Genomic DNA, 19,985 nt, shown 5'->3' on the forward strand with positions numbered 1-19,985 from the left:
TAGCTAGTGGGTTAACCAAGATAAAAAGTTTGACATGCAAATAGATTTCCTCAAAAGAATACAAACAAAGCCACCATCCCTTCAAAAACAGCAGTGAGGCAGGAGGCTCCTGGTTGTGATGGGGTCTGGAGAGCTTGCGTTTGTTTCCCCCTGTATAGATCATTAGTCTCTCTCCCTCCCTCCATCCCTTCTCCTCTCCCAGCTTACCTGGGGTGAGGAGGGCAGGAGGTGCTGCCAGGTCTCCTGAAGAGGTGACAGCAGGAGGATGACATAGCATATTTAGGACTCCGGAAAATCAAGAGCCTCTGCTTCCGTTTTAGATCTGAAGTAATGCCTTCTGTGTTTCCACTTATAATGCTGTCTAGTCCCAGACGTAAAACCTTTCCTCCTAATTTCTTCCCAGCCATGCCAATTCTCTCCTCCAAAGCCTGGGCAGTGTCTCCTCATCCCTTTTGTCAGCTGAAGACTATTACTGAACTTCAGCGGTCATAAGATGAGCTCAACCTGCCTTTCTCCACCTTCCTTTGCCCTCAGCTGGCTAGTACTGCTTCAGGCACTAATTCTCTTCCCTGCCCTGGTTCTCCTGCCTTCAGACACCCTTTTGCTTAGGTGCCCTTTCTGGTTCTACTCACTAAAGTTAAACTTTTCTCATGTCCTCTTTTTTTTTGCATCAATTCTTTGTTTTTACTATCCTTCCTAGGGACCAGGTATTATAAGCACTGAAATACAACAGTGATGTAGAAACACATGGTCCCTGTTCTCAGAGCTTACCATTTAGTAGAGAAACAGAAAATGAATTACAGTGCATAGAATAAGTGGTGGATGAAGACGAGCGCTATGGGGATAATGTCATGGCTCTTCCCATTACATTGTTGGGATGGGGGGATGTCTTCCTTGATAAAGTAAGAGCTAAATGAGCGGGGAGATTAAGTAGGAGTCGGCTAGGTGAAGTAGGTGAGTCTAACAAACCAAGGAAACAGGTTTTTTTGTTCTTATTTTTGTCAATTGTGTAGTTAATGCATACATATCGTGAACTTTTTGGAAAACAGAAAATGATAAAGAAGGGACAAAAACAATTATCTTAAGTCCTTATCACTCAGATATGAACCATGAACATTATGGCACCTTTTCTTCTTATCTTGGGTGTGGGTGTATCGGGGGATGAGGAAGTAATGAAGAAATGAGCTAGATTTTGTATTTTTCAAATTATTTACTGAATATACAATTATAAATACTGCTTTTTTTTTTCACTTAAAATTGTACTGTAAACTTTGTTTCGCTCCATTAAAGCTTTCAAAAATATCATTTAAATGGCTCATTTAGTCTTTCTACACGAGTCCCTCCTGGTTCCTCTCCCTCGTGTGGTCACACCAGTAATCCCTCTTGTTCATGCCTCCAAACCAGACTTGCCTTCTTAGCACTCCCTAGGAATTGATAATATTGGTCACACTTGTAATCCCCATCGTTCGTGTGAATTCAGAATGGCCCAGTGCCCCCAAAATGGTTAGATCAAAGGTGCCTAAACCTAGGGCATTCCAGGTATCAATTCACTGCCTTTGGGACTCTCTTCTGTGTGTGGTCACTAAGTGTTTCTGACGAATCTATCAGTTGATGTTCCTTTAAAACATAAACAAGAATCCAAAGCCAACACACCTTGGCTAAATCTACTCTGAACCTTATTTTCCTCCTTTCATTGGGCAACATCTCAGTCTGTCACACTGTGAATTATTGATTTTGCCAGTCATCATTTGTCCTGGAACTTTCCCTTTAATCAGGGTTAGGGAAGGGGTTAGGACATCATGTGCCTGATATTGATAGCTTCCCTTGCTGAAATAGTTAATTCATAGACAACTGCTCTGCAAATCCCTGCAAGGAAGCCACCATTATCACATCTGTATTTCCCCCTGTCATTATTATTATCACCATCGTCAACATTATCATTATTATTGATACCATTCACAGTACGCTCCCTATACACCAGTCATTGTGCTTAGTGAGTTACTCATGTTATTGAAATTTCAAAATAACCACGTGAGATAAGTGATATTTGCATGCCTATTTCCAAGAATTAAGAAAAAAAAAATAGTTAGTAAATGCCTGGGCTAATGATTGAACCAGATTTATCTGATTCTGGAGTGTGGTGTGTGACCTTAGGAGAGAAAGAACATGAGAAGGGGTGTGTGTGTGGTGGTGGGGCAAGTGTGTGTGTGTTTGAGAGAGAGAGAAGGCAGAGAGAAGGAAATTGGGAGAAGCATAGTTAGAAAAGAGAAAGATTAGAGAATATCGTCACATTCGGTGTATTTGAGAGAGCTCATTAGCCTTTACGTTTCTTCACAAAGGCCATTAGGCAAAAGCCTAATGTCTGTATTGGCACTGAGAACCCAAAGAATTCTATGGAAAAGGAAGATGTTATTCATTTGCACTCATGGATTCTATTTCTCCACACATATTACTATTATACTGGTTGCTCTCTTCTCTCTACTAAATACAGGTCTTTCTGATAGTTTTCCTTCCAGCCTCATTTAGTCCTGGAATCAAATGGAAGTCCAAGCTGCTGTATTTTAAGCTTAGATGGGTGATGATACAGTCAGTTGGCCAATGGATTTCTTGAGGTATAGTCACATACTTTTATTTCTATTTACTTTTCTGTTTTCTTTTACTTTTCCTCCACCTCTATCATGGTACCAAATATAGTAAGGAAAACATACAGATATCTAATTTTAATCATATTTAAAATTTTCTGTATGTTATGATGTGTTGATGTCTTAAAATACTTTTCTGGCTGGGAAGAGACTCCCCTTCAAGGGCTAGCCAATGCTTAGAGACAGCAAAGGGCCCAGCCTGGAGCTGACTTTGATATGCAAACTCACCAATCCAGAGCCAGACCTCCTCTATCTGATTCCTACAGCCCAGGAGGCAATATTCCTCTGCCTTAATCATCCCAAGGCCAAGTGCTAGGCAACTAGAGATCACTTCTCTAGCCCAAAGGCAGTCAAAACTATTCAATCTATCCAATCCTAAACTATTTACCCCTCCCTAACATGTCTTTCCTATGGAAATCCCAATAAAAGCCCTCAACCTATCCCCTGGTCCTGCTTCTGCTTCCTGAAACCTGATGTTCCTCCTGTAGCTCTTCAGTAATTCATGCCTCACTAGAGGAACTTTGAGTAACATTAAATCTTTCTTTCAATGAACTGACCTCTCCATATCATCACTCAGTCACCTTAAAAATTAAAACCTGGGCACAGAAAATGTTTAAGGTATGATATTTGTGGCAGATGTATTCTAAGGTGCCCCCATGGTCTCCATCTCCTGGTGTGCATGTCCTTGTGGAAGTGCATACCCTAAAGCATGAGCAGGACCTGTGACTTTCCTCTACCCAGTGGAATATGGCAAAGGTGATGGGATACCACTTTTACGATTATATTACATTATAAAAGATTCCGTCCTGCTGGGATGCTCATTCTTGAGACTCTTTTTTGCTGGCTTTGTGAAGTAAGTGGCCATGTTGGAGAAACCTTCATGGCAAAGAACTCTGGACAACCCCTAGTTGTTGAGGGCGGCCTCCAGCCCACAGCCAGCAAGGAGCTGGGGCCCTAAGTCCACCTCAAAGAAACAGATTCTGAGAACAACCTGAGTGAGTTTGGAAATGGATTCTTTTCATTTGAGTCTCCAGGTAAGAATGCAGCCCACTTGACATACCTTGAATGTAGTCTTGTGAGACCGTCAAGCAGAAGATTCTGCTAAGCCATTCTCAAGCTCTCACAGAAGCTATCAGAGAATGCATGTGTGTTCTTTTAAGCTGCTAAATTTGTGGTAATTTTTATGAAGCAATAGATAACTAAAAAAGCATTTGAGGGCCATCTCACTTGTCTTCCTTTCCTTCCTGATTCCTTCTAACAGAAGTCACCAGTAACCTCCATATCACCAGCATAGTGGATCCTATTGGTCTTTATATTACAGGTCCTCTCAGTGACATTCCCACCTACACCTTTTGAAACTGAGATCATTTGAAGCTTTAAACCCTTTCAATGACTCCTTGTCATCTACAGAATGATCCTAAATTCCTTAGTCTCCCCACGGCTTCCCTGAAACATCTCCAACCTACTGCTATAGCTTTAATTCCTGCCCTCTTTGTCTTACACTTGATAGGCATATACTGCTTAACTTCTTGAAGTTAACCACATTTACTATTCCGTTTCTTACGTTATTCATTTCACCCCTCTGTAAAAGCCTTCCCATATTTATTCTCCTAACTCTTATCTTATTTGTGTGTCATCTCTTCTCCTTTTCTGAATTTTAAGTATATTTAAGAGCTCCTCTTGTGTTGCTACAATGTATTATGAATTCATCTTCCATTAGTTCTTATCATATTAATCACCTATTTATATATAACTGCCTTTCACTATTAGACTAGAAGTACTTCTAGGGCAGAGCCTGTGTCTAATTTCCAATGTCATAAGGAGTGCTTGAGGAATAGAAGGTGTTCACCTGGACCGAACTTTGGTTGACCAGATTGATAGCAGGTATAAGTACAGTAGTATTTATGCTTAGTAGTAAGGTATGCTTAGCTCCTATAAAACGTTGAAACTTAGGATATTGCATAGAGAATTGGGAGAGATGGAAGTGAGGAGGCAGGGTACTATGGGAATCCATTGCTCCTAGCTGCCCCATTGGATTACTTTGCTGGAACCACTGTGGGTTTACACTTCTAGAGACTGCCTCTGAGGATTTGGTCAAAGCAGCTAATTACTGGTTATTAAATTCTTTCATATTCATGCCCCAACGTTGTTCAAGTTTCTCCAGTTATTTTAGCCACGTTTTCAGAAAGTCTTGCTACTTCTTTTAAATATATCAACCTAATGTGCATGAAGCAGTGGTGGAGGCGGTGGGTGGAGAGGTATGTGTGAGGGAGACTGACAGGGAGAAGAATCAGATAAAGACAAATGCATGCAGTCACACGTGAATCCATCGTAACGTTCCTGTCTAGCCACAGCTTGCTTGCTCTGAGTTCACCTCTCTGAAATGTACGCTGGAATGAAATTTGAAAGAAAAGTGAAGGGTACCAGGTGTGATTGGGGTTAGGCTAGGCATTGCAAAAGGTCCCTTACTGGTTGTCGACTGGAACAAGTCAAGGCTTAAATTTTCCCTTTTCATTTATCTTTAACGCAGGTTGAGTTTACAGATAATTAGAGAGTATCTTGGTTGTTTTCCTTTGATGTTTTCCTAGCTCATGGAAGACTGTGGTACACAAATAAAGAAAGCCAGGAACGAGAATTCTGCAGGTTCACTTTCTTTGCTTTTTACCCAGCCCTGAAATACAGCTAAGGCTCAGTCTCTTGGAACTTCAGAGCTAAATCCTGGTGTCAGCTCTGGGATGAAAGTTACTCCCAGTGAATTTTGGAAAAGGGAGAACCACAAATGCCAGACCACTATTGAAGTTAACCCATGGGATGACGATGAAAGAAATACAAGGCAATAAGGTAGAGCAAAACCAGATTCTACATCTATTCTAAAACACTGTAAAATTGGGGCTACATGGAAATCTGTATTTGGGGAAAAATGCTACATGCATTTGATTCAGGCAGATATATATAGTATAGACAGATGTATTGAAGGATATGTTTGATGAAGCCAGATATATAAGAGCAGTCAGATGCATATGTATCTTCCTTTCACTTGAAAGGAAATAGCAAAAGGTGAAAGTAAATATACATATAAATGCGCGTGGTGACCAAGGAGACACCAACATTTAGACATTTACAGATGAGGAAAACTCAGCTTTTCAGTACTAAACCTTACAATCTACAAATAGTGGATCAAAGAGAAATGCACAAAACCACTTACAGAAATTAGTAAATATTAGCCAGATTGGGAGTTCTGACCCCTGCCTTTTTATGTTTTCATTGTAATGTCTTAGATTCCTCTTCTATGCTTCTCTACTAATATTAGTTGTAAATGTTTAATTCCTTAGTTTAGCTTAACTTATTGTTTTATTTTAAGAAATAACATTTTATAACTATTTACAAATTTAAAAATTTAATTTTTAAACACAATACCTATCTATTCTCATATTGAATCAGAAAACATTAAGAACAAGAGAAACAAGGAAAAAAACCTGTTGGGACCATGTTTTCATTCTACTCTGTGTCTTTGTTCTCTCTTTGCTGAAGTGAAGATCTGATCAATTTTTCACACACCATAAGTAATGCAGGGAGAATAAGGAGAAGGTAATTTATATGAACAAGCCCATGAATGAGTCATAGCCAATGTCTCCTGCTACCTCCACACCCCACTTTTAGTGCTGGGAATTGGAGGGAAGGAACAGCATAGAAAATTGACCATTTAGAACCATACCAAACCAGGAATAACACTCTACAAAATAGTAATGCGATACTTTACAAACTAATAAATACTAAATCCATTTCTTACCCCCTTCTCTTTCATATTTCCCTGGTGATGAGGACCATGACGTAGGCTGCCCTTACAGCAGAGCCAGGAGAGGCTGGCAGGAGTTTCTCTAAGTTAAGGAAATGTCTAGCAGAAATATAATTCCTTTTCTTATACAGCATGATATAAAAGTATATATGAATAAAAATATATTTTATTGGAATTGAACACTGTAATTCATCAGCATACGGCATGTGTGTTGTTATACTGGTAGCACTTGTCTATTAAACTATGAAATTCTCATTATCATTCTAGCTTTTATAGTTCTTTGAAATAAAAGTTCCAGAGCAAAATAATTTGGCTTTCAGAAGTGGCATGAGGGGGTTCGCAGGGGGAATAGAAGATATTGATCTGTGATTTTCAACTGTGGCTTTTTAGATGAATCTGTGGAGGTATTTACTAGTGCCAAGGTGGCAAGGTTTGAATCCCACCGCCAGAGACACACTGGGATGGGGATCCAGCATCAGCGTTTTTCAAAGTTCCCCAGGTGATTCTCATGTGAGCCAGGTTGACAAACCCTGGAACAGGAGAACCAAGGGGGCAGAGTGTGATGGACTCCTAGCATTGCCAAAGAAAGTCCTTTCCTGTGGCAAAATGGACTGAGGGTGTGTGAGTTGAATTCTATTAACAGTTCAAATCAGTCAACTTATGCATCATTGCTGTGGTTCTGTGCCGAGCACACTTTTCGATATAGCGCGTGGCTCCTTGTGTTGGTCAAACTACTGAGCAACTTTGGGCTGATTGTGTTAACACCAGAGATTTGGTTTCTGAGACACTTAGGTATTTCATTGTATCTGAATCAATGAAATGGCTTCCTAAATTAGCTCCTAGTCTCCTCTACGGTTGATCAGCACAATTCGTTTCCCAAAACCTGCTTAGTTCGGAGACCCTGAAACTTTGGGTTTAAAGATTGTAGGACAGATAAAACCACAAAAATCCAACTGAAACATTGCACCATGTGACAAAGACCTTCTGGCTTTCTTTTGGAGCTATCCATTGGAAACACTGTTATTAATTCTGTGGCCTAAATATTGTCTCAGTAGACACAATTTTGGACAACTCTTCACAATTTGACTAATTTTGGTTAACGTTTTGGAAGGAAGTGCTGTACCAGAAATTATTTCACACATTTTCAAAAGAAACTTTTGGGCTTCAAGTCATTTTGAGCTTGTATCACTGCCGCAGACCGGCTGCAGAAAGCTAGAAGTTCCTGGCGGTGAGGGGTAAGGAACTGAAAAGCACCAGTATGGGGTCAGAAGGGTCAAGACAACTGATGGTTGCAAGGCAAGTTTATTCAAAGAGCATGAATGTATATATAGGTTCAGCACGGAACGAACACTAGGCAACAAATCAGTAAACCTTGTATTTCCACATAATTCTGTCGCCACTATCTATGCGCCACTATCTATGCGCCATTATCTATGCGCCACTATCTATGCGCCACTATCTATGCGTCAGCATGCCTTATGGGCCGTTCTTTGGAGATACAGACTTCCCCCTCAGGGCAGCACGTCCTTCTTCTGGGGAACAACCAGGGGCTCTTAGATCCAGAGCAGGCACCTGGAACGAAACTGGCCGCAAGCCATTTTCCTTTTTTACGATCAATACCGCAGCGTCAGGAGTGCATACCAAGAAAGAGACAAGCAGTTCTCCGGAAAGCAGAAAGCTGAATAAGCTTACAGCTTGGGGGCCACCACATATCACCATTCAGGATAAAGTGAAATAATCACGACTCTGAGCAAGTTTTGATGCTACGTGATCTATACATGTCATTTAGTCTCTTTGGGTATCTTCAGTGCAAAATAAGAGGGTAGGGTTATATTGAGATAACTCTAGATTTCTTTTAGCTCTAAAATAATGTACACCTATGCTACTATGGTCTTTTTAAGAAATAAAATTTATTTTATAACTGTTTTAGGTTTACAGAAAAATTGGGATGATAGTACAAAGAGTTCACGTGTTATTAACATCTTACAGACTATGGGATGTGCTTTAATTAATGAACAAATATCAATACATTGGTATTAACTAAAGCCAATAATTTATTCAGATTTCCTTAATTTTGACCTAATGCTCTTCTTCTGTTCCAGGAGTCCAACCAAGATGACACATTACATTTAGGAGTCACATCTCCTTCAGCTCCTCTTGGCTGTGACTTTTTAAAAATGTTCCTTGTTTTTTAATGATCTTGATAATTTAGAAGAGAGCTAGTCAAGTACTTTGTAAAATGTTCCTCAGTTTTGTGTATTTTTCTCAGGATTAGATTGGGCTAATGAGTTTTGAGTGAATAGCATAGGTTCAAATAGACATTTCCAATCCATCCTATCAAGGGTACACACTATCAACATGACTTATCACTGTAGCTCTAGACCTTGATCACCTGCCTTAAGTAATATTTGTCAGGTTTCTCCACTGTAAAGTTACTTTTCCCTGCCCCTTCTCACACTCTCTCCTCTTTAAAAGGAGGTCACTGTGGGCAGCCCACACTGAAGGAGTGGGAAGCTATACTCCACCTTCTGGAGGGTGGACTAACTACATAAATTGTTTCGAATTCTGTGAAAGAGATTTGTCTCTTCTCCCCATTTATTTATCATTTATTTATATCAGTTTAGACCCATGGATATTTATTTTATACTTTAAGTTATAATCCACTATTACTTTATTTTGTTGTTCAAATTGTTCCGTCTTAGTCCAATAGGAGTTCTTTCACTGGGCTCTTGGGTCCCTTTCACATGTCCCCATCATTGATCACTGTGTGTGTGTTTAATTTCTGTCACTACCATATGTTCCTGGTCCGCCTTATATACTTCTGCCCTTGGAGAATCAAACATTTCTCCAAGGAATTCTGGCTCCAATTATTGGAGAATAGTAATAGAAACCAAGATCTGGGTTCTAGATGTACTTCTTGCTACTGGAATGCTGTTGCTTCTAGGCAAGCTCAGTTGTCAGAATGAGGAAATGTATGTTTGTGTATATTAACTTGTGTATACACAAATAGCTATAAATATTTCTGTGTCTAACCATCTGTATCTATATTAAGCTAAACACAAATTCATACTGATGTCTCTGACTCTAATCCCTTACAACATAGATCATTCTAGACTTTTCTTCTTGCCCACCTATAACCTCCCAGTCCAACAGTCAGAAACCTGGCTCCCAACATCTGCCATCCATTTATTTAATTGTTCAAGTATATATGTATTGCAGTATCAGAGCTGTTATCATACCCCCATGGGAAATAATGTTAACTAGAGTACAGAGCTTATGTATAATTTCTTTTGCCTTTAAACTTGGAGACTCCATGCACTTCCAAAGTTACTTAGATTAGATTAGCATCTTTTCCCCTCATCCCTTCAGTGAGGTTGTTTTATACATTTGTAATTAGATTGTTTTGTCACATTCTGCATGCCATTCTAGGATACTTCAGAATCCTAGATTTTTAAAAAAATTGTATGTATTAAGGTTTATTCTTTGTGATATAAAGATCATGATGTATTTTGATCCCTGTGTTTATGGGCTATTACTTGCACTTCAATGATTCATCAATAAATAAAATCATGTACATAAACACCCTTAATATATCTTCTAGTGATTTTCCAGAGAGTAAGACTTTCTAGAAATGCAGATCTCATGCATTGATGCTACCTGATCTACACATATCATTTAGTCTCTTTGGGTATCAGTATTCCTTAATGCAAAATTATATATATTATATGCTATAATTAAAATATATTGTATATAATTATATAATATATAATATATATACTATAATAACATACTATATACTATAATATGTTAATATATTATATTATAATATTAATAAAAATTTTATTATAATATAATAATTATATAATACTATTATTATATTAGTATAATAATTATATAATGATATAATACTATTATTATATTAGTATAATTGTAGTATTAAAATAATTATAATATAATTATAATATAATTATAATAATTATAATAATAGTATTATATTATTACATAATTATTATATTATGCTATAATATTAATGATATATATAATATAGTATATTAATAACTTTGAGACCCTCTTCCCAGCTTCCTGCATCTTAGAATCTAGGATCAGAAAGCCTCCCTTGCCGGATTACTGCGAGGGTGAGATGATCAAGTTTCCTGCTGGGATCTCTGGCTTTCTCCGTGGTTGCTTCTTTCTAACCTTTCCTTCCTCACTCAGCTCCAACCACCTTGGCCTCTTTGCTCTTGCTTGGATGGGTCAAGCCCATTCCTGCCTTAAGTCCTGAGCATTTGCTCCTCCCATTGCTGGAACTGTCCTTGCATTTTTATTTAACTTGTGCTGTGATTCCCTTCAGTTGTAAGCTCCAGTGCACTTGGTCACAAGGTCTTCCTGGTCACTTTTTGTCCAATAGCCTGTCTTCTCAGTCACTCTTTAATCTTTACCTGCTTTATTTTTCTTCATAGTACTTATTTATATCTGAAATTACATTGCATATTTATTACTTTACTTGTTACCTACTTCACTGAGATCTGAGTTCCCTGAGAAGAAAGATGTTGTCTTCCTCACTTTAATATTCCCTGGCTTATAACAACAATATATTAGGTGCTCAATAAATATTTATTGAATGAATAAGTAAATAAAATAATATAACGTGAGTACAACACTTAGCTCATAATAGTTATTTAACTGACAGTACCTTCTTTTGTCATTTATTCTAGAGAAGCACTTTTTCATTGTTACGACAATTGAACTGTATGTTCTGGGTGTTGTTTTTCCCCAGCCCAGGCCCTCATGCACTTGATAAGAGGCCATAGCATTTTTAAATGCCCCCTCTCTGTCATTAGTCATGCTGATTTCTTGGGTTCTAGGTATGCTCATGTGTCCAATTGTATCTGGAGTGTTTGACTTCCAAACACCAGCAGAAGCTACATCCCTGCATTTGCTTTTCACTCTCGGATCTCCAGCCTGTAACAGTGTCTCTCTCGGTGGTTATCATTTGCCAGGCAGGACTTAATGTTGCTCTCAACTAGAATGGAAGATATTCAGTCTGGTTTGACTTCCCCATTCTTCAAATGGAAAGGTCCTGCTATCACGGATTTTCTTTAAGATTTTGCAGACCAATAGTCTAAGATTGAGGTAGAGAATTGCCTGTCCTACTTTAAAGTTTAGTAAAGTGTACAATTGGGAAAAGTCTCTGACCAAGCTTGACCTTTCTCTGAATTGTCGAGGCCCAGGCACTCAGGACCGGGGGAGACATGGAATTCAACCTCTCATCACAGCCCTTTTGACAGACAGGATGAGAGGGTCTAATCGCAATGGGAAGGGTTTCAAAATGACGAGGAGCAGGGCAAGAGTCAAAAGACTGAGAAGGGAACTAACAATCATCAGGTATATATTGTGTACATGACACTACGCTGGGGTCTAAATCAGGAGCAGTTAAGTAGCTTTCAGAGCAATAAATGCCTAGCAGCTCACACACAATGCTGGCTTAGGGATATCTTACTGCTTTACCTCTTAAACCTTCCTATGGTCTGAATGTTTATGCCCCCCGTCAAAATTCATATGCTGAAACTTAACTCTGGTGGTGATGGTATTTAGGATGTACAGTCTTTGGAATGTGATTAGGTTCCCCTCACAAATGGAATCTCTGGTCACTTTACAGAAGTGACCAGAGAAAGCTCCCTTACCCCTTCCACCATGTGGGGTTACAGTGGGAAAGAAAAGAGGTTTCAGTGAAGCAGGCCATCACCAGGCACTGAATCTGATAGCAGCTTGATCTTGGATTTCCCAGCCTCCAATACTGTGAGAATTAAATGTTTGTTATTTAGAAGAAACTCAATTATGTTATTTTGTCATAGCAACCCAAGTTGACTAAGACAAGCCCTCTTTCTTGACTTTGTCTGGGATAGTGGCTCCCAAACTTTAGACATTTGGATATATTACCTGTACTACTTTGGTCATATCTGAGTACCATCTGTACTATTATTTATTTTAATTTTTTTTCTAAAATCAATTTACTTTTAAAAAATTATATCAATTTATTATAAAAGAAAATGTTACATTGTTTATAAAACCATTTTCTTTGACCTACAGAAAGTAACTATTAATTTAAAATTATTGCTGTATCACCTAAAATAATATCATATGTCACCAGTGGCCTGAGTCCCTACCATACTTGGAGAAAGACTAGAATCCTTTCTTCAACTTCAGACTATGTGAATGACAAGTTTGGGGTCTCAAGTTCTGTCTGACTTTGTTATGACACTTGATCACCCAGTTGGTCTGAACCACAACTTGTCTCTGCCCAATTCTATTTGCCTCTGACTCCGATTAATTACTAGGAATTTCCTCATCCCTAGCCAGTTCTGTGGACTAGTTTGAGTTCTATTTTTAGACTTGGTTCTAAAGTTAACACAGGTCTGATATTCTCTGCCACTGTAAAATGCAACCCTCCCACCCAGGGTTCCTTTTCTTCTTCCTTAAAGGTTTAATTTCCCCACCAGAGCTAGGCATCTTTAGGTTTTCCCACCTGGCATATGGAAGTTACAAAGGAAAAAGAAAAGCAGAAATGAAATCATTCTTAAAATGTCAACTCTGAGCCAAATACAGTTCTAGATGCTCTATAAACCTGAACCCATTGAATACTTTCAAACCATTCACTGTTAATCCCCATTTTACAGGTAAGCAAAATGCACTAAAGAGAATGTAGGAAATTTGCAAAGGTAATGCTGCATTGGTAAAGCTGAGATGCAAACCAAGTTGCATCTGACAATAAAGTGTGTGCTTCTTCCAGTAAAAAACCTGTAGGAGAGAGTCCACTGACATTTCAAAGATATGATATGCAGAGTTGATAATCCCTCTTAAACTGACAAAAACTCAATCATTTTTGTGATTCAAATAGCTACAAAATATATGTGTTTCTGATTCAAGCTGCACTTAAGGTATGAGAAGACTGTTTTCAAAGAGTCATTTAATGTTCAAGAGCTTTATAAATAGGATCAGGTGACTCAAGGTGGCTAACTGTGGAGATCTATTTCTTGTTTCAGTCTTAAATGTGCTGAAATGATATCCAATTCATAATGCTACTATTGATATGCCCAGAGGGTAGAATCCTGTGACTACTCAATCTCATGTTCCCTCAGAGCAGAGGACTGAATAATCTTTCATTGTGTGAGGGCACCATAAGTCATTGGAACAGTTCTCTCTTTTTGGATATTTAGGTTGATTTCCTTTCTTTGATTATATGAATAATCATATTATTATTAGTTTTAAAGTTCAATTTGATAGGTAACAATGATATTTCATTTTTAAATTGATTTATTTTACAGTTTATGAGTTTAAAAGTGAGTGTGTGTATATATGAGACATTATTTATTTTACATTTTCAGTACATATAATTCTGCATTGCTCTATTTGTTTGGTTGCCTTTTTCTCATTGACTTGCTGGCTTCATGAAGACAGAGACCTTGTTTTTGCTGTCCAACGCTATATTCCCAGATTCCAGAATAGTACCAGGCACACAAAGAGGCACAATTAAATAACAGAGGTCCGTGGTGGTTTACCAAAGAATTATGTCAATAATGTTAATAGAACTTTCCTTGGAATGAAGAAGTTACAGGAACCAGCACAAAATTTGAATGTAAAGTGCATTTTTCCTGGTCAGACAAGTCATCCTGAGTTCAGGCTACATGATTTCTAGGTGTCATTTGGATCTTACATAGCAGACGTGGGTCTGAATGTCTCCTTTCTCACTGTAAACTTTTAACTAAACTATAGAGAAACATAGGAGTTTGACACTCCCCCTTTAGGCCTTTAAGTTTTGAATGACAAAATTCTCTAGAGAAGTAAGAAAGAAGCAAGTGAATAAATATTTGCTTAAAAATAAGGAAGTCCAAATTGCAAAAAGAATTTATGAGCTATGAAGAAGAAACAACTTAATAATGAGAAGCTGTTATATAGATCAACGTTTTACCTTTTCCAACCTTTTACCAAAAAAAAAAAAAGAACACAAATGTTTACATTGGGACTCAGTTTTGCTAAAGTTTGAAAGGGTCACTACATAACCCAATTAAAATTCTCAAAACACATGCAGGCACTCCCAACCGCATACAAAATAGAGTTAATAAACTTTGTTCCATCCTCAGAAAAAAACTGCTTAGGTGTGAGGGGGTCCTTTTGTAGCTCCTACTGTGAGTCCAGCACTGTGTTCAAAACTAAATATTTATTAACTCAGTTAATTCTCTGAGGCAGTGACTGTTGTTATTCCAATTGAAAGATGTGAAACCGAGACACAGAAAAGTTAAGTAATCTATTCCATGACAGAAAGCCCCTAAAAGGCAAAAGTAGAATTTCAACCCAGGCAGTCTGGCTCAGAGTCTGAATTCTTAACCAGTAAACATAATTCCACAGCCAAACATTCTACTTCTTATACATGTTTATGTCTAGTTTCTTCCTCTTTGTAATAAAAGTTTATAATTTTTATTGTTCATTATGTCCTGGGCATCAGTCTAAGTGATGTGTTACACATACTAACTCATTTAGACTTCAAAACAACCTTGTAAGAGATGCACTATTATTATTATTATTTTCATTTTGCAAATTAAGAAACTAAGACAAACTGAGGTCAGGTAACTTGATATAAGTTATATGTTTATAAGAGGTAAATCCAGACATTGACCAAGGCACCAAGGGACTGAAACTTGCTCCTAACCCTTCTGGATGCTCTATTTCTCTCTCCCCTTCCCTTTCCTTCTCACTTAGGCATTTACTCCTCCTACTTCTTTTTTTTTTAATCTCCTCTCCTCTCCAAATCTCCCTACCTCTTCCTATTCAGTTGAAAGATTATAGCCACATATTGTCTTCCAACCTTTTGTTTTTTAGTTTATAATATACTTTCAATTGAAATAGTTACCAGGCACCCACCATCTCCCACTTATTTTAAACTTATTTTTAAGGAGCAATATATAAGTCTTACATAAGTTGTTACATAAAACAGAAAATGAAATTGTTCTCATTAACATTTAGTTCTCTTCTCTTTAGGCACAGAATTCTCTACTTTCTAGTCCTCATTATAATTAGATGGGATCATGTGACCAGTTTGCTAATAGACTGTGAACAGAAGTGACACCTGTCACTTTCAGGCTTGGCAGTGAAAAAGTCTCATATGTGGATGGCAGAGCAGCAAAATCAAAGAGCACTACATGGAGCACAATTCCAATAGAGAAATGTTGGGAGCTGTAATATTTCTCATTCATTTGCATAAGAAAGAAATAAAATGCTATATTTAAGACACTGATAATTTTTTTACAGTTTAGTCTCATCTATTCTGATTAATATTATAGCCAAAACTTACAGCTAATTTAATGTCTTATATAGTTTTATTACAAATTTAATTAAGGACAGTACAAGAAAAGGAATTGATAGGCTTACTTTACTTGTGAATGTAGAATTTTAAAATCTACATATATATGATTATATATTATGTTATATATAAACGAATCCAATGAGTTTTATAAAATATATTATGATCCCTAAGTTAGGTTTATCCCTGGAATGCAAGGTTGGCTTAACATCAGAAAGTCTACCAATATGGTAACATATTACATTTATATAGGAGAAAAATCAAATGATTATCTGAATAGATGAAGAAAGATATTTAACAGATTTTAACATGTATTCATGATTAAAAAATCCTTACTAAACTGAAAAGTTAAGGACACTTGCTATCGTAGTGTGACTGATGTTAAACAGACCCTGAGACAGACATTTCCCTTTAGAAAGTTTATTGAGGAGTGCTCTGATGAACAATACTGGGGTTTGGGAGAGTGAAGAAAGCAGCATTGGGCAAGAGAAGATCAACTGCTGTGAAATTGTAACAATGGCCTCACCTAATCCTGTAAGGAGCCTGGGTACAGCCATTCAGAGTTGAGCTCATTTGAAACAGGATGGTGATAATTCTATACAACCAAATCTACCCATCATTAGCTGTAGTGGGTCCCTGGGAAAGGGCTGTGATCTTGTGCAAGGAGGGTCTCTTCAGCCAAGGTCAAGTTTTGGAGGGACTTGGATGAGAGCTGTTGATATGCCAGCAGCTGGAGAATGAGAGTTTCAGTATTGAAGGAGAGGTTCTGACCAGTACACAATAGCATTCACTACAAATGGTAAAAATATGACAGAGAAATTTAAATATAGTCTCTATAAGGCAACAAAGCTCACTATTACATTTTTTTTAAAAACATAGTACAGAACGGGACTTTGCTGATGGCACAGTGGTTAAGAATCTGCCTGCCAATGCAGGAGACATGGGCTCGACCCCTGGTCTAGGAAGATCCCACATGCTGCAGAGCAACTTAGCCCATATGCCACAACTACTGAGCCTGCGGTCTAGGGCCTGCGAGCCACAACTACTGAGCCCACGTGCCACAACTACTAAAGCCCTCACATCTAGAGCCCGTGCTCCGCAACAAGAGAAGCCACCGCAATGAGAAGCCTGTGCACTACAATGAAGAGTAGTCCCTGCTCCCTGCAACTAGAGAAAGCCTGTGCACAGCAATGAAGACCCAACGCAGTCAAAAAAAATAAAAAGAAAAAAAGTTTTGTTGAGAGATAAAAATGTACTTCAATATAGTCAATCAATTAAAACAAACAAACAAACAAACAAACAAACATAGTACAGGATGTCCTGAGGAATTTCTTAGAAAATTAAAAGAAATAACAGGTGTAGGGAGTGAAAGGGAAAATCTCAAACTACCATTATTTGTGGAAGATCTGATCATCTACATAGAAGAAAGAAGTAGCAAATAACTCTATCAAATGAGAAAGTTTAATAAGCTTATCGTATATAGGATCAATTTAAAGTAATCTAAAAATCAGCTTACAGTACACTAAAAAAATAAATGCAATTCATGTGTAGATAAAAACTATTCTGAATCTAGGAAATAACAAAAAATTCACAAAACTACTACGGTGATCAACAGTATTCCATCTATGGGATGAACTAATGTTATAAATTTTTCCATAATCTCACATTTTAGGTACTCTGTAAGTATATTCTCCAATTTATATGGAAAAATAAAAATGCACACCATGTATTAGAATTGAAAAAGACAAACATGCATCTAACTATATATTAATTTAGTACTAAATTTTAATCATAAGGAAAGATTTCCTCAAGCATCCATATAGAAAAACCAAGTCTACTTTCTAAGATAAAAACTTTAAATGAGCCTCAGTCTTCTTAGAAAACTATAGTAAAATATACAGAATTCTAAGGAGAAGAAAGTATTACCTAAAATTGTCATGCCCAGCCAAGATATACTCAAGGAGACAGGACAATAGACATACAGGACAAAAGACATATAAACTTGAAAAAACTCAGAGAAAATGGAATCCATAATTTCTCCTTTGAAAAAAATCTACTGAATGCTAACCAAGAGGTGGATTAAAATAAGAGCCCAAAAGTGGGACAAATATCCATAAATCATTAAATCTATTTAAATGTAGAAATAAGACTAAGTGACTGGAATAACTATGGTTACAGAGCATAATATAAATTGTAGAAAATTTGAAATAAAATATGTGCATCAAAAAGGATAATTAAGGGAGGGTTAAAATATAAGGAAATGTATGAGTCTATTTCATATTTGACAACAAGGAATAATTCAAATTTGTCTATGTTGAACGTGAGCTTAAATTCTTCATGCCTCAGCTTCTTAATATTTTCAATATTTCTTGCCTTAAACCCAGACAAATTTAAAGGATTCAATATCTCATAATTTAAAAATCAATTTAAAAACTTTTTAAGTAAAATATATTAATTCCTTTAGATTGACTACATTTTCTTTAATACTCTATAAATTCAGGTAAAATTAAAGTCCTTATAAATTTAATACCAGAATATTAGCATGTCTTGTTGTGTATGTATCTGTCTACCTCTACTATGTCTATTTAAATAGATTAAAAAATATGAGTTCTTATATGTATGAAGGCCTCACCAAATATTATTTCTGGCAAGTAAGGTTATTTGGAGGTAATTTGGTGTTTTATTACTTATGCTTTTTATAATATAATATAATAATGTGCAGATATATTACTAAAACAATAAAAAGATTATACTTAATGAGATAAGTAAATATGATTAAATGAAGACCTATAAATAAAATATTAGGAAATTCTATTAAGAAAATTAAGTAAGGAGAAAAGGAGACTGATTACAAAGTTAAATATAAATGCAACAGATTTTTACATATCAAATAGTAGCCAACTAGAAAACAAAATGAAGAAAAATTTCATTTCCACGAATAACAAAAATAATAAAGACCCTGGGACAAACTTAACATTTAAATCTGATTCTGGCATTACCTAGAATAAAGATGAACTAATTTATAAAAATGTACACATAAAGATTTTTCTTCCTCATAGTTATATTTATGATTGAAAAAAGAATGTACAATCTAAATACAATATTAATTAAAATAATATCACATACTTATATAATTCTTACTGTGTACTAAGCATTTTTCTAAGTTCTGTACACTTATTAACTCGCCTTATCCTAATGTAATCTGAGAGTAGTATTAGCTATCCCCATTATACAGATGAGAAAACTAAGCTACAGAGAGATTTAAAAGTAATCCAAGTGCTCAGCAGTAGTCAATGCATTAAATAAATTATGGCATAGTCATACAAGATAATCTGATGGAATCAACATGATAAAATAAATCTCTATTAATTGACATAGAAATGTGTCCAATACATTGCTAAGTGAAAAATTAGATATCAATATAGCACTGGCTATGTGATTAATTTATGTAACAATTTCTCTATATTTATCTATATTTCTATGTTTACTTTTGGTCAGATTCATAGTTCATCTATATTAACCGATTTCCATTTGTATAAAGAGATACCTGGAAAAACATTTTCAAAGTGATGACAGTTTCTCAAAGAAATTTGGGGTGATTAAATTTTTATTCATAATTTTATGGATTGCATGAATTTTTAACTGTTTTCTCATTGACAAAAAATATCACATACTTATATAATTCTTACTGTGTACTAAGCATTTTTCTAAGTTCTGTATACTTTAACTCACCTTATCCTAATGTAATCTGAGAGTAGTATTAACTATGATTAAATGATTATGAAATATATAGCACAGATATGGATACAGATATGTTATAAAATATTATGTATGTTTTATATGTTTGTATGATATAATTAATTTTCATGTATAGTCTGAAATAATACACAGAATAGAGCTAGTAATATTTATGTAAAAGGATTGTAGGCAACTTTAAAAATATTTTATTTATCTGCATTTTTTAGTTTTTTCCTCAATGTGCATATTATACTCATATAATAAGCAGTAACACTGACCTATAAATACATTCAAAACAAAAATGACAGCCATATATAACTCATGTTGTAAGTAATCCTTTTTGATCTATAAACTCAGTGAATATAGATGTTATATACGTTTCTTCAAAAGTAGCTTTACTAATTGCTTCTGTTGTCATGTGTGCTTCTAAAAAATCCCCACATTGGACCCT

At 36.3% G+C, this 19,985-nt stretch overlaps 2 long non-coding RNA genes across 2 annotated transcripts in view; both read left to right on the plus strand.

Moving 5' to 3' along the window:
- Positions 1-18,959, plus strand: part of LOC309627359 — a 30,927-nt gene extending 11,968 nt beyond the window's left edge. The window contains exon 2 of the long non-coding RNA XR_014243705.1: positions 13,764-18,959. This is a non-coding gene — a long non-coding RNA (uncharacterized lncRNA). The remainder of the gene's footprint in view (positions 1-13,763) is intronic.
- Positions 1-19,985, plus strand: part of LOC309627350 — an 88,730-nt gene that overhangs the window by 14,203 nt on the left and 54,542 nt on the right. The window lies entirely within an intron of this gene.

This window comes from Balaenoptera borealis (genome assembly GCF_965194805.1).
Source record: "Balaenoptera borealis genome assembly, chromosome: 4".
Classification (NCBI taxonomy): Eukaryota; Metazoa; Chordata; class Mammalia; order Artiodactyla; family Balaenopteridae; genus Balaenoptera; species Balaenoptera borealis.